Source organism: Dipodomys spectabilis, unplaced genomic scaffold, assembly GCF_019054845.1.
Source record: "Dipodomys spectabilis isolate Male_0828 unplaced genomic scaffold, ASM1905484v1 ptg000051l, whole genome shotgun sequence".
In the NCBI taxonomy this organism is placed as follows: domain Eukaryota; kingdom Metazoa; phylum Chordata; class Mammalia; order Rodentia; family Heteromyidae; genus Dipodomys; species Dipodomys spectabilis.
The window spans coordinates 2987342-2999045 of record NW_024870728.1 but is presented as its reverse complement, the minus strand read 5'-3'; positions in this window follow the sequence as shown (position 1 = coordinate 2999045).

Genomic DNA, 11704 nt, shown 5'->3' with positions numbered 1-11704 from the left:
AGCCAGCCTGAGCAGACAAATCTGAGAGTAGCTGAGAGTATCTCCAATTAACCAGCAAAAAGTTGTGGAGCTGTGGCTCAAGTGATAGATCACTAGCTTGGAGTAAAAAAGTCAAATGAGAGCCCAAGGCCTTGAGGTCAAGCTGTAGTACCAGCACACACACAAAAAGACAAATGTGATAGTCATACCTTAGGATAATTACTGAAATAGCATTTACTCTGTAAATATGATTCAAAATTCTATGTCAATGCTAAAAGGCAACCATAAAAAATGCAGATGAAAATAATCAGAACTGTAATAACAATGTAAGTGGATTTTGCTACAGAAAGTTGTAAGTCCATTTGCCTGGAAATTAAATTTTCTGTGAAAGGCGGACTTACATCCTTGCCAAAGTATCTTTATAGATCGGTTCCTGTCTATTTGAGAGTCAACTGTGTGATAATAGGTAGCGGTTCAAGTTAGTAATGAGTCATGGACTAGGTAAAAGTTCTGAAAGCAGGCAAAAGGGTAACTTATTCCATGTATTTTCAGTTTCAATTACAAGATTCATTTAAAACTTCATAGTTGTTACATCTTAACAGTATACTTGCTGGAAAAAATGAAAGGATTTAACTGAGCAATACTTTTTTAAAATTTTTTAAAAAATATTATTTTAAAGGGGATGCACAGGGGTGTTACAAGTCTGAGAATGAGTAAATTTCTTTTTGGACTATGTCACCCCTTCCGTGCTCTCTATCTATAAATTTTATAGTTTATTTTCAACATAGTGACACTTACTTTCTCTCTTTCTTTCTTTCTTTCTTTCTTTCTTTGTCTTTCTTTCTTTCTTTCCCTTCCTTCCTTCCTTCTTTCTCTCTTTTCTTCTTTCTTTCTTTTCTTTTTTTTTGTCAGTCATGGGGCTTGAACTCTGGGCTTGGGTGCTGTCCCTGTGCTCTTCAGCTCAAGGCAAGTGCTCTACCACTTGAGCTACAGCACTACTTCCGGTTTTTTAGTGGCTTATTGGAAATAAGAGTCTCACGGACTTTCTTGCCCGGGCTGGCTTTGAACCGTGATCCTCAGATCTCAGCCTCCTGAGTAGCTAGGATTACAGATGTGAGCCACCAGTGCCCAGCTTTTTTCTTTTTCTTTCTTTCTTCCTTCCTTCCTTCCCTCCTTCCTTCCTTCCCTCCCTCCCTCCCTCCTTCCTTCCTTCCTTCCTTCCTTCCTTCCTTCCTTCCTTTCTTTCTTTTCTTTTCTTTTTTTGCTGGTAGTAGGGCTTCAACTCAGTCCTACACATTATCCTTAACTCTTTTTGGTCAAGTTGATGTTCTACCATTTAAACCACAGCTCCATTTCCAGCTTTTTGGTAGTTAATTGTAGAGTCTTACAGACTTTCCTGCACAGGCTGGCCCTGAACAAGGATTCTCAGATCTCAGATTTCTGATTAGCCAGGATTACAGGTGTAAGCCACCAGCAACCTGCTACTACATAGGAATTCTCTGAGCAATTCTTATATATATAGATTTTAAAAGTAAGAGTATTTTTTTCACCATCTAGAAAACAACATGTGATATACATAAAAAATTAACCAGGTGTGGTGGCTCATGCCTGTAATCCCAGCTACTTGGGAAGCTTGAACCTGAGTTTGAGGCCAGCTCAGACAAAGGTAGCAGACACTTGTCTCAAAACGGAATACAAACAAAAGAGCTCAGCAGAGGTGGTTCTTCTGTGACCCCTCAGGATTCCTGGCCTCCCTTCCTCTCTTTCCGTGTGTGTCTGTCTTCCCGCTTCCTGCCTCTGTCTTCTCACTTATACAGAAGCCCAGCTCCGTGACATCAAACTCATGTGCTTTGTGTCTCTTGGGTAAGATTTTTAAATAATATTATATTTTAACTCATGTTTAAATCTTTCTCCTTGTTATATATTTTGCTTTAAAGAGTATATTTAGGGGCTGGGAAGGTGGCTCAGTGGTAGAGCGCTTGCCTTGCAAGCCTGAGGCCCTGGGTTCGATTCCTCAGCACCACATAAGCAAAAAGAAAAAAAGCCGGAAGTGGCGCTGTGGCTCAAGTGGTAGAGTGCTAGCCTTGAGCTGAAGAGCTGAGGGACAGCGCCCAGGCCCAGAGTTCAGGCCCCACAATCGGACCCCAAAAAAAAAAAAGAGTATATTTATATATTCATACTGTCTGACATGATTTTTGGAGTATTACTGAATTGCTAAATCAAGCAAATAGAACTTTTTAAATTTTTTTCTATTTTATAGTACTTACTTTATTATTTATTTTCTGTACCAGTACTGGGGTCTGAACTCAGGGTTTGGGCATTATCTCTTAACTTTTTCATTCAAAGCTGGGGCTCAACCACTTGAGCCACACTTCAGCTTCTGGCATTTTGCTGGTTAGCTGAAGATAAGAATCTCACAGACCTTCCTGCCTGGGCAGATTTCAAATCAAGATCTTAGATCTCAGCCTCCTGAGTAGCTAGGATTACAGATGTGAGCCACCAGGGCCTGGCTTCTATTTTAGATTTCATTTTTTAAACAATGATTGGTTGGGCTTTTTAAACACACACACACACACATACCTTAATTGTTCAAAGTGATATTTCTACATGTATGTAATATACTTTGATTATATTCATCCCTTCTGATACCACTTGTGAAACTTCCCTTATGGAAGTTGAATTACCAAGTTTTGATATGGGTTTCATTACGTCGTTGGTTCACAGAGATAAGAGACAGGTTCTGATGGACTCACTATAGTCTATAAAATGAATTTCTGGGAGGCAGATGTCAATCGGTCTTGACAGGAGAGGAGGTGATGCTGTGGCTCATAGGAGCCTGCAAGGTGGGTGGATGTGGGGCAGGGGGGCTGTACATATCTCAGTATCTTGGCGATCACATTCCTCTGACAATCCCAACATTGCAACATGGTTAGACGCAGCCGACAACTTTTTTTTTTTGGGTCCGGTCATGGGGCCTGAACTCTGGGCCTGGGTGCTGTCCCTCAGCTCTTCAGCTCAAGGCTAGAGCTCTAACACTTGAGCCACAGCGCCACTTCGGGCTTTTTTCTTTTTGCTTATGTGGTGCTGAGGAATCGAACCCAGGGCCTCATGCATGCAAGGCAAGCACTCTACCACTGAGCCACCTTCCCAGCCCAACAACTTCTTGTGTACAGAAGCAGTATTGCCACCAATGGAGTCCAGTTGGCTGCTCAATGTCACTTGGTGCAAAGATTGCTCAGTGAATGCATTTACTTCGTCTTAAGAGAGCAGGTCCTGGACTGGGGCCTCTAAGTCCAAATTCTGCCACTGTGCAATATAAGTAAGCTTTAAGCAAGATCTACCTTACTATGTAAGTCAGCTTTCTGTAACCATAACAAATACCCAACAGGATCAAGATTGGACCCGTGCTTTTGGGTCTGTGGATTAAGCATATGACAAAGCAAAGCCACTCACCAAATGGTTAGGGAGCAAAAGAGAGAGGCGGGGAGGAATCCAAGGATCCCACAACCCCCTCCAAGGACTTGCCCAAAGACCTAAAGTTCTCCCACTAGGCCTGTTGAAGGCCCCAATAGCACCCTCTGGTGACTAAGTCTTTAAAATGTGGGCTGTTGTGGGATTGCAAGCCAAACTACAGCCTTTCTAAGTCTTTGTCTTCCTGTTTGTGGAAGGTGTATGATGGAAGTACTTGGTGGGGAAATATACCAGGGAGGTGAGGTATGTGTTCTTAGAATAGTTATGATCCCTAAAAGGTACCCAATAGCTGGGCCTCAGTGGCTCACACCTGTAATCCTAGCTACTCAGAAGGCTGAGATCTGAGGATCACAGTTCCAAGCCAGCCCAGAAAGGAAAGTCCATGAGACTTTTATCTCCAATTAACCATCAAAAACTGGAAGTGGTGCTGTGGCTCAATCGGTAGAGCGCTCACCTTGAGCTGAAGAGTGTAGGGACAGCGCCCAAGCCCAGAGTTAAATCCCCACTACTACAACAACTACAACAACAACTCAGACAACTCAGAGACAGTGCTCAGGCCCTGAGTTCAAGCCCTACAACTGACCAAAGAAAAGCTCCCAGTAAATGTTATCCGCTTTTGCTGTCATTACCATTGATGTCCCCTTCAAATCCCTGAACTGAGATGAATTCCAGGCTCTGGATTAAGGACTTCCTGAGCCTTTCTCAACTTTTGCCCAGACCTTTTTTCTTTTTTTCTTTTTTTTTTTTTTGCCAGTCCTAGGACTTTAACTCAGGGCCTGAGCACTGTCCATGAACTTCTTTTGCTCAAGGTTAGCACTCTACCACTTGAGCCACAGTACCACTTCTGGCTTTTTCTGTTTATGTGGTATTGAGGAATCAAACTTACATACAAGGCTTCATGCATGCAAGGCAAGCACTCTACCTCTAAGCCACATTTCCAGCCCTTGCCCTGACTTTTGTACGTGCTTTACTAAGAAGTATTTAGCAGTTAATGATTTAAAATGTGCTTTATGCTTCTAATTGCAAAAGTTCTGCCATTCAGAGATGAAAAAGGATGCCTAAGCATTAGAACCTTGACCTGTATCTGAGCGATTTCGCTGAGTACTGAGAATACATCTTGCAAACCTTCCTTTTGGAGGACTGCTTAGATGCTCACTCTCTCGGATAAAGAGAAGACCATCCTCCCTCCCCCCCACCCCCCAGCCCATTTCTCCTGTTTGTTTGACTTCCAACCAAAGCGATCTAAAATGGTCACTCTTTACCCAGTCCATCCCTCGTGACTTCACAGATCAGATCAGAGAGCTGGAAAACCACACAGGAAGGAAGGAAGCATTCATGCAGACTCAGTCATTGATCTCTTTCCAAGCCAAGCTATCCCTGATCACCTTGAACTTGTCTTCTGAGCACTGAAACATCTCAGACTGGCGGAGGCCAGAGGCAAGAGTGAAAGCTTCTGTCTATGCGGTCATTTTTTCTTTGCCCCATTTGGCACCCCATCATCATCATCATCATCATCATCATGATAGTGTCTCAGAAGGAGAAACTGAGGAAAGAGGGCCAATACTTCTTGATTGCATCTTCTTGATTATTTACCTTGTGTCTTCTGGGGGTCATTTTCTTTTTTTGGGTCCAGTCGTGGGGCCTGAACTCTGGGCCTGAGCACTGTCCCTCAGCTCTTCAGCTCAAGGCTAGCGCTCTACCACTTGAGCCACAGCGCCACTTCCGGCTTTTTTATTTTTTTCTGCTTATGTGGTGCTGAGGAATCGAACCCAGGGCCTCATGCATGCAAGGCAAGCGCTCTGAGCCACCTTCCCAGCCTGGGGGTCATTTTCTAAGGAATGTAGGCCTTGCTGGCGTTGGCCAACAGCCCCCTGCTGCCTGCTAGCTGGTGCTTTGGGGGTTCAAAAACGTGTTGGAGAAAGGATTGTTCTCCCTTGTCCCTAGTGGCGATCAATGCTTAAGGGGGTGTCTGCTGCCCCCCCGTCCCTCCCCCCTCCACGTATCTCTACCTTTTGTTGGTTCAGTGAAGTGTGGGATGCTGGCTTGGGCATCCATTGTGTTCAAGAATGTTTGCTTGTTCCTGACAGAGGATACACACCGTGCTCTGGTGGCCGTGATTAGTCTGCACCCTGCCCGTGACCTTGAGCGGAGCTCCTGCTGGAGTCTTTGGCATGGGATTCCTTTGCCCTCTTCTGTCTGTCATTCCCATGTTACTTACGGATTTAGCAAGGACCACAACGGCCCTTCTTTCCCATAGATCAAACGTGAAAGCCAAGAACACAGTCCTTACTCATTTGGTGCCGGTTAAGTGTACAGGTGAGGCCAATCCTGATGTGTGGGGTGTTTTGCCTAAATCTGGTGCTTTTTGGTGTGGTTTCACATTTGTTCTGTGTGTGTGTGTGTGCATGCATACATGCTGGTATTGGTTCCTTAGCTTTTTCCACTCAAAGTTGGTGCTCTACCACTTGAACCACAGCTTCACTTTTGCCTTTTTTGGTGGTTTATTGGAGATAAGAGTCTTACAGACTTTCCTTATCCAATCTGGCTTTGAATGGAGATCCTCAGATCTCAGCCTCCTGAGTGAGTAGAGGCAGGAACCTCTCACGCCAGCCTCAGTGCTGTGACCCTCTCTGCTCCTGGGCCCTGGAACTGGAGCCGCACAGCAAACCGCAGGGCTGGGTGTGCTGCTGGGGGCTGCGGTCAAGAGATGAGGGGTGGTGGGGGGAGCGAGGGGGGAGCTGTCGCTTTAAACAAAACCTCAGCCGTTTTGGATGAATAACTCTAGTCCCGTGGGACACACCTGGTCAGGCTGGGACCTGGCTCTCCCTCAGGCGCTGGGATTGGCTTTTGAAGGACGCTCAGTACATCATAGGTAAGTGTTGGGCTTGTAAATTTTTCTGTGGCACTTGCTGAATTGGTCTCAGAGAAATCATTTTAGGGTCTTTTGTTGTAAACCCAGATTTTCGACCGCCTGCCCTACTGCGTGGGAGTTAGGAGTGCTCAGAATGCCCTTGTTTCAGAGGCTCAGAAACTATCCATTGTCCATCAGGACTCTGGCTGTTCCTCTTAGAGAAATTAAATGAGGTTCTAACCAAAAACTAACCAAAAACTCCCAACAACTAACTAGCAGAGGCCTCAAAAAACTGGGTGGGCTGGGGTGTCTCTTATGAGGTTAGAATGCTTGTCTAGAATGCACGGAATTCTGGGATCAATTCCCACTACCGTACCAAAATTAAATTAATTAATTATTAAAGAAAAGAAAAGCCAGGTATCTGTGACTCGTGCTTGTAATCTTAGTTACTCAGGAAGTTGAGATCTGAGGATCTCTGCTCAAAGCCAGTCTGTGAGCAAGGAAAGTCTATGAGACTCTTATCTCCAATTAACAACCCCCAAAGCTGGAAGTGATGCTGTGGCTCAAATGGTAGAGTGCTAGCCTTGAAAAAACAAACTCAGGGACAGCACTCAGGGCATGAGTTCAAGCCCCATGACAGGCACAAAGAAAAGGGCGGGGGGGGGGGAGAGGGGAGTAAGAGGCTGATTGTTTTTTTCTGTAAAAATGTCTGCAGATATAAACCAGGCCTACGTGCCAGCTCTGAAACTGGCAGGCTCAGGCTCTTTTACTCTCCCATGATCAGTGTGCTAATCATGACCCAAAATGGCTGTAAGTGCCCCTAGCATCACATCCAAACTCTAGCCAATGGGAGGAAGGGGAAGAAAACATTTTATAGGAATTACATAAAACTTTTTTAACATCTAACTGCCTAAAATTTTAAAAATTTAAACATTTAAATTTAAAAAATTAAAAATTACATTTCTCTGCTTAGCTTTAGGGAAGGGTAGGGGAAGTTTTAGTTGGGTGACACTGTTCCCAGCTAAAAGTTGGGGTTCCTAGTACTAAGAAAGAATAGGCATTGGGGGGGGCACATCATTTCAAGGACCATTGTCTCCTCAAACTATGAAGATAATGTGTGGGCATGATCACCACACACACACATCCTGCATTTCACTATTCTCTGCAAAGAGAGTTAACTGTGTAGGATCCAGAAAGTTCTGAGTGTCTCCTTTCAGCTGCCAGAGAGAATGACATCGCCCAGGAGAACAGCGGTCCACCTCACACATGGGGTTAATGCACCAGGTAAATCCAAGCGAGTCTGAAGCAGGAGAATGAGACAATTCTTGCAGGAGTTTGCCTTTGGTGCTTTTGGGTTTTGCTTTGCTTCTGTGTGTGCTGGTACTGGAGCAATCTTTTTATCTCACTGGGCTTTTTTTTACCCAAGAGTGGTACTCTACCAACTGAGCCATACCTTTTGGCTTTTTGCTGGTTATTTGGAAGTAAGAGTCTTATGGATTTGCCCACTTGGGTTAACTCTGAACCACAGCCCCTGGATCTCAGCCTCTTGGGTAGCTAGGATTACAGGTATGAGCCATTGGTTCCTAGCAAACAAATCTTTCATTCTTTCCTTCTCTCTCCTCTCTCCATTTCTCCCTCTCTTCTCCCCACCCCTCCCCTGACTTCTCTCTCTCATCCTGTGGCTTGAACACACAGTCCAAGCACTGTTCCTGAGCTCTTTTTGCTCAAGGCTAGTGTTCTACCACTTGAGCCACAGCTCCCATTCTGACTTTTTGGGTGGTTAATTGGGGATAAGTGTCTTACAGACTTTCCTGCCCAGGCTGGCTCCAAATCACCTCCTGAGTATCTGCGACGACAGGTGTGAGCCACAGGTGCCAGCTTTCCACTGCAACTCCTGGACGGCTGTTATGTCTGCTCCTCATGTACACGTGCATTACCTTAGGTGTCTGCGAGGCTCTATTTGGCCAGATGCCACCTCTGCCTAGTATGAACATGCACCAGTGCTGGGCAGGGTTCCGGTGGACCAAATGAGGTGCCAGCCGCTGCTGTTGCTGCAGGGGACGGGGGGAGGGAGAGAATGCTTTGAATAAATTATGGCCATCATCTCTGCCATGCCTCAAATTTTCTTTGGAAAATTTAACTTAAAAAATTAAAGTTCTGATTGTTTTCATTTGCATTTATAGTTCTACCCTGGGAGGCTGGAGGAGGGTGGGGAGAGTGAGCCCGGATGAGGCCTTGCTGGCATTGTGGCTGGGGAAATTCCCTCCTTTTCTGAACGGGAGGCAGCTGGCCTCAGGGATCTGAAGAGCCTGCCCCCAGGGATTCTCCTTCAGTCTGGGGTTGTTGCTTTCTTTGGGGGGTCACCCTGTCTGGCCTTCACTGGGGCCTGATTCTGTCCAGCAAGGCTGAAGTGGTCGGCCTGTGCTGTGGGTAGGGCCCCCACAGGGCCAGACCTTCGCTGCAGGGCCTCCAGGTGGAGGCAGGAGGCTGCCACAGTGCCAACTCAGCAAGGAACGCGAGATGGGTTTTACTGAGCCATTGCCAGACCGAGTCCTTTATTTTATGTATTCTTGTCCAGTGACCTTGCGTCTCCATTTTGGAAAGGTATGGATGACTAATTGGGGGCTGGGTATCTTTTGCTGCCTGTCAGTGAAAGAACATTTCATAGTTTCATCCAGGGCCGGGGCAAGCGCTCCTTCAGCCTAACCAAGCCTGGCCAGGGTCCATGAGTGGTGGTGGATGCCTCCGATGTCAGCACTTAGGAGACTGAGTGAGGAAGGATCGTGCGTTTGAGGCCGAAGTGGGTTATATAGTCACGGGTCCCTGAATACAGCCTGGCAAAGCTGAACCGCACCAGGAGCTTACCTTGTAGCAGCGCCTGCAGCCGAGGAGGAACCAGCACTGCTCCGTGGGTCTGTTTCCACAGCATCAGGTGTTGGTAAGAACATGCCTTGGAGAAAACATCACTTTAGGCTTCTTCCTTTTACAGGTCTGAGGAGAAAAAAGGATTCCTCCCTCCCTCCCTTTCTTCCTCACCCCCTCCTTTCTTTCATCTTTCTTTCTTGCAGAGTCAAAGCAGCTTAGTTTCTTATCTGAGCCTCCCTGGCACACAGGTGCACATACCCAAGTTCCCACCACTCACCATCCTGCCAAGAAGAGTCCCTCAGCGCCAACAGCTTCGAAAGATACCCAAAGGCTGGGCAGTGGAGGTTCAGCCTACAATACTCGCTACTCAGGAGGCTGAGATCTAGAGAACGAAGGTTCTAGACCAACCTGGACAGAAAAATCTCGGAAATTCTCCTTCAAAACAATCAGCAAAAAGCTGGGCTGGAGGCATGGCTTAAATGGTAGAACACCAGATGAATTAACAAAGCTGAACAAGTGAGAGGCCCACAGTTAGGGTGCTAAGAGAGTCAAAGATGTTATACAAAACCACAGACAAAGCTGGGTGTCAGTGGCTCATGCATGTAATCCTAGCTACTCAGGAGGATGAGATCTGAGTATCATGGTTCAAAGCCAGCCTAGGCAAGAAAGTCTGTGAGACTCTTTATCTCCAATAAACCACTCAGAAAACCGGAAGTAGCACTGTGGCTCAAAGTGGTAGAGCGCTTGCCTTGAGCTGAAGAGCTCAGGGACTGCACCCAGACCCAGAGTTCAAGCCCCACAACCAACAAAACAACAACAAAACCACAGACAAGAACCCTTGTCTCTCCTCCACACACATAAATGCTTGGGTATCCCCTGCACAAGGTAATCCTTCTTTGAACTAAAGACAATCAGGAGAAGTTTCTTTCATCTGTGTTGACAGATCATCTCCTCTCTGGGTGAGGAACTTCCCAAGCCACTGCCCCTTCCTTTGGCCCTAGGACACCACACATGGAGCTCCCTAGACCCCAGGACTGGGATCTTTCTGAGGTCACCAGTCTGCCTCTTTTTTCTTTTTCCTTCAGTCTTGGGGCTTGAACTCAGGGCCTAGACGTTGTTCCTGAGCTTTTCTTCTCAGTATTAGCACTCTTAACACTTTGAGCCACAGGATCACCTCTGGTTTTCTGGTGGTTAATTGGAGATGAGTCTCATGGATTTTTCTGCCTGGGTTGGCTTTGAACTATGATCCTCACATTTCAGCCTCTTGAGTAGCTAGATTGTATCTTTCTTTTGCCTGGGGTTTGACATCTGTGGCCATCCTCGCCCTCCCCCTAGACGCCTGTCCTGGTAGCTCAGACCTTCCCAAGCCGGGACTCCACTAGGCCCTGGAGCGGGCAGTTTCTGGTACACATCTGCGCAAAGACGCTCTATGCTCTAGTCCCGTCCCGTAACAGAGGTTGTGGTTCCATCTTTATATTTAGTGCTGACAGACTTGAGATGCTTCTAATCACCCCACATTTGGGCAAGGCAGGTAAGTATATGCAAATCTGTCCTGCCTCAGGGCCTGAGGGAGCTCAAACCAGGGCAGCCCTGATGCCAGCAAGGAAGTTCTAACTTGGCTCCAATCTCATTCAACACCTGAGCCGTTTTCGGATCTCCCGTGTGGAAATGCATCTTCACTGCACCAGGAGACTGGGTTAAGTGCCCTCCCACCGTGTCATCATGGGGCATTGTAAATCAGGTTATTAAAGAACTTTATTTTATCCTGGTTACAAAAGTTAAGAGTCACTGTAACAGTTCTAATGGTACATAAATACAGAAGTGCCTATTCGCCCCAGGTGGTTCTTTCAGGTATTTTTCTAGGCACAGGTCACATAAACTGAGCCAGGATCTTTGCATACGCTTGTTCTTTGGAGGGGTGCTGGTCCTGGGGCTTGAGGTAAGGGTCTTGGCACTGTCCTTGAGCTTCTTTTGCTCAAGAATAGCACTTGAGTCACAGGTCTTGTTTTTTTTTTTTTTTTTGGCAGTTTACTGGAGATAATTGTCTTAGGGGCTCTTATTTGAGATTCTCAGATCTCAGCCTGGAGTGGCTAGGATTACAGCATGAGTCGCCAGCGCCCTCTTCTTGTAGAGCCAGTCACATTAGATGAGGGCCATACTACCATGGCCTCATTTAACTTCAATTACTTCCTAAAGTCAGACCTCCAAATAGGATAGCTGGATTAAATTTCTACCCTCCTCCTACTAGGCAATGGAGATTTACGTTCCAACATCAGTTTTGGTGGGAGATATTGAAGCCATAGCAACATCTATGAATTCAAGTATTTAAAAACTCCCTCTGTAGACATACCAGCTTATTTTATGATATGGGTAGAATTTTAATGCTACACTGAACATCCTCAATTCTACCTCAGTCCTAATCAGCACAGAAAGCCAACAGCTGTAGATCATACCCATAATCCTAGCTACTCAGAAGGTTGAGATCTAAGGAACGCCTGCATGACTCTTATCTTCAATTAACTACCAAAACCCTGGCAG